This window comes from Piliocolobus tephrosceles, chromosome 2 (assembly GCF_002776525.5).
Source record: "Piliocolobus tephrosceles isolate RC106 chromosome 2, ASM277652v3, whole genome shotgun sequence".
NCBI classification, from domain to species: Eukaryota; Metazoa; Chordata; class Mammalia; order Primates; family Cercopithecidae; genus Piliocolobus; species Piliocolobus tephrosceles.
In genome coordinates, this window is record NC_045435.1 from 60,042,568 (window position 1) to 60,045,653 (window position 3,086).

Below are 3,086 nucleotides of genomic sequence, written 5' to 3' on the forward strand. Positions count from 1 at the left end.
ACTCTGTCACCCAGTTTGGAGTGCACTGGCGCCATCTCTGCTCACTGCAAGCTCTGCCTCCCGGGTTTAAGCGATTCTCATGCCTCAGCCTCCTGAGTAGCTGTGACTGCAGGCACGTGCCACAACGCCTAGCTAATTTTTGTATTTTTAGTAGAAACGGGGTTTCACCATTTTGGCCAGGATGGTCTCAGTCTCTTGACCTCGTGATCCACTTGCCTCAGCCTCCCAAAGTGCTGGGATTACAGGTGTGAGCCACAGAGCCTGGCCAATATTTCTGGTTTTTTTAAAGCATAGAATAACCTCTCATTCTTATAGAAGACTATCTATTATTGACTATATTATCTAAATATTTGTTACTTATTTTTAAAAAGGTGTATAGTAAGAAACCTTTCTTACAAAAGTATTTATCTCTCATTCTATCTGAATGTAGTTAGGCATCAGATGTCTCCAATGATAGTTGCCAAATTTTGTGATTGTTATTTACAGGTGATGGGGTTCCTTTTTTGAACTTTTATGTATAGTTTGAGTCACTTTTAATGGGTAGAACTTATACTTCTGCATTCCAATTAATATGCTATTAAAATAAACAGGTAAGTGAATAAATAAGCAAATATTTTGTATTCCTTCTCCTCACATAAAAGAATTTAAAAGGTACAAATTTAATATAATACTACTGAGCATTTTTACTTACTAAAAAAAAAAACTCAGAAGTATGCAATCAATTTAATATACCACACATTCTTTTCACAACATAATTTATTTTTTGGGGGGGGTCTGAACTCAGAGAAAATATGTAATTCTTTTCTAAATAAACAAGTGAATTTGTTTTCATTAAGGAAAGTTACATAAAAATTCTAAAAAAATTCTGGTCCTTCACTACAAATATTCAAAGGAAGTAATACAATGAAGTCATTTATAAATGATTGACTTTTTTCTAAGATGTGATAAGTTATGCATTTGTATAACCTCATATAAACCTTTATATAAAAATTTCCACATTTATATGTTTGAAATATTTGGACTGCACAGCCATGGTTATTGCTACAAAAAAAAAAAAAAAATAGAAAAAGAAAAAGAAAAAGAAACTCCACTGAAACATCAAAGATGAAATGCTTCTGTATTTCTGTTTTTTTACACAAATTGTGTTAGTATTTTTGTATGTTTATGTTTGTTTTGTGAACACGCGTATATTTACACATGTTTGTGAAGGAGGAGGGAAACGAGTCTGCTTAAACATCTTCTTTCCTTATAAAATACAATGCACATAAATTGGTGAAACCTTCAACAACAGAAATAAAAAGATGATAAACCCATGTGATAAATGAAAATTGCTCAAAACAAGCAATTCAATATTCAGCATATGCTCCTTCTTTTACAGACATCTTCAGAAAACATTACCACTGTAGATAAAATTATGAATATCTCATTTTCCAAATTGATTCTGGGTGATTCTACTGTTTTGTCTGTTTTTTCTCAGTATAACTTCTATTTAGTCATTCTGTGAATGTTTCTCAGAGGACATAGTCAGGATGCTGATTATTTAACCATAAGTAGTTTTCATTTGGAGAAGCAAAAACTATGAATTCCAATTTTCCCCCCAAACCCCAATGTTATAGTATCCCATTAACATAATGGGTTATACGTGTCTAATCTCAGAACTCTTAAAAGTTTTGTTCCCAAGTCATCAACTTCTGAAAGTTTTCATAAAGTATTATAAGAACCTTAATACTGACAAGCTTAACTGGTGTAAATGGCAAAGGAAACTCCAGAGGCTATTATCTCGAAGCTGGGTATAAAGCAAAATGCCAGACAAAATTTGGTGAGCTCCTATGACCTCCAGTCTTGCTTTGCTCCCTTTACCAAATCCTCCCCTAGGAAACTTTAGAACCATTATTTTAAATCATCCAGTGAAAACTGCAAACCCCACCCCTCATCCCTTTGATTAAAAAAAAAAAAAAAAAAAAAAAAAAAAAGGACAAAAAACGTTTAGCGATCACATTTTCCCATCTGCCGTTACAGAAAGGGCGTGTAGCCATCTGAAAGTCCCAGAATTAGCACTGTCATCCCGTCTTGCCCATTAGTTTTACTGCAGCAAAGACTAGTGAAACACTGAAAAATATACCTGTAGTCTTTCTTTCCCTGGTTTGATCCTAACCTCCCGGAATACAGATTCAATACATTTTTCCCACACAAGGAATAAATGCATTTTAAACATCAGCATCATAGAAACACAGCATCAATAAAGCAGTGACTTCTCCCCCAACCCCAGCTTTTACCTGTTATGCTAATACAAAGACACCGAAAGGAAGAAAAGCTGCAGCTTGCCCAGCAATATTCTCATTGCAGCAGACAGCACAATTTTGTACTTACAGATCTTACCAGGGAAATGTCTCGGGATCTTTACAATTTTTCTGCAGAACTCTGTTTCAAGCTCTCAGCCAGGCATGCTGTGCATCCAGGCAGAACCAAGCCGTATGGAATGTCTATGCAGCTGGGAGATAATGGGACTCTTTTTCCCAGCTGGGACTGCAAGCCTTTTATCCACTGAGTATTGCGTGGCTCTTCTCTGGTCTTAAGCATGAAATACGCTCCTTTCCTCCTGCTGCATTCCTGTCGGAGCCTAGACAATCAGTTCTTGAGGCACATGTGCAAAGCTCTCGTTTGGAATATTCAAAAGGAAAATTCTTTCTACATTGAGAGCCAGCTCTATCTTCATCAACCTTCACAGAATCAGACAGAGCTGAGAGCAGCTGCCATTCCAGTGGCATGAAAGATTAAATTCACCCTCCTCTTTCTTTGACTGGAGATAGTCACTCCTGCCGGGTCATCAGAAAATCTCTTATTGAAAACTGGGTCAGACTAACTACTTATTAGGTTTCCAACAGGAAAGGAAGTAATTTTTTTCTTCCTCTGGTTTCACTGCGTTGTCATTTGCAAGCAAAGATTAAGCTGGTCAAGGGTCTGCACTAATTTAGACAGTATTCAAATGTAAGCTTTTTGAAGCATGCCAGTAACTCCTTCTATTAGTGCAGGTGAAGAGAAAAGGGAAATAACATCAAATGATTGTATGCACTATCACTAAAACC

General features: G+C 36.3%; 1 protein-coding gene across 11 annotated transcripts in view; it reads right to left on the reverse strand.

Annotated features, from left to right (window-relative positions):
- Nucleotides 1–2,844, reverse strand: part of CNTN6 (contactin 6) — a 307,467-nt gene extending 304,623 nt beyond the window's left edge. For 7 of the 11 annotated variants that reach the window (XM_026446876.2, XM_026446867.2, XM_026446875.2 and 4 more), the window contains exon 1: nucleotides 2,380–2,476. The gene's annotated coding sequence lies outside the window, so the exon portion shown is untranslated. Of the gene's footprint in view, nucleotides 1–2,370 lie in introns of all 11 variants that reach the window. The other 4 variants (XM_026446866.2, XM_026446862.2, XM_026446872.2 and 1 more) reach the window with 4 other exon arrangements.
- Nucleotides 2,845–3,086: the final 242 nt, after the last annotated feature.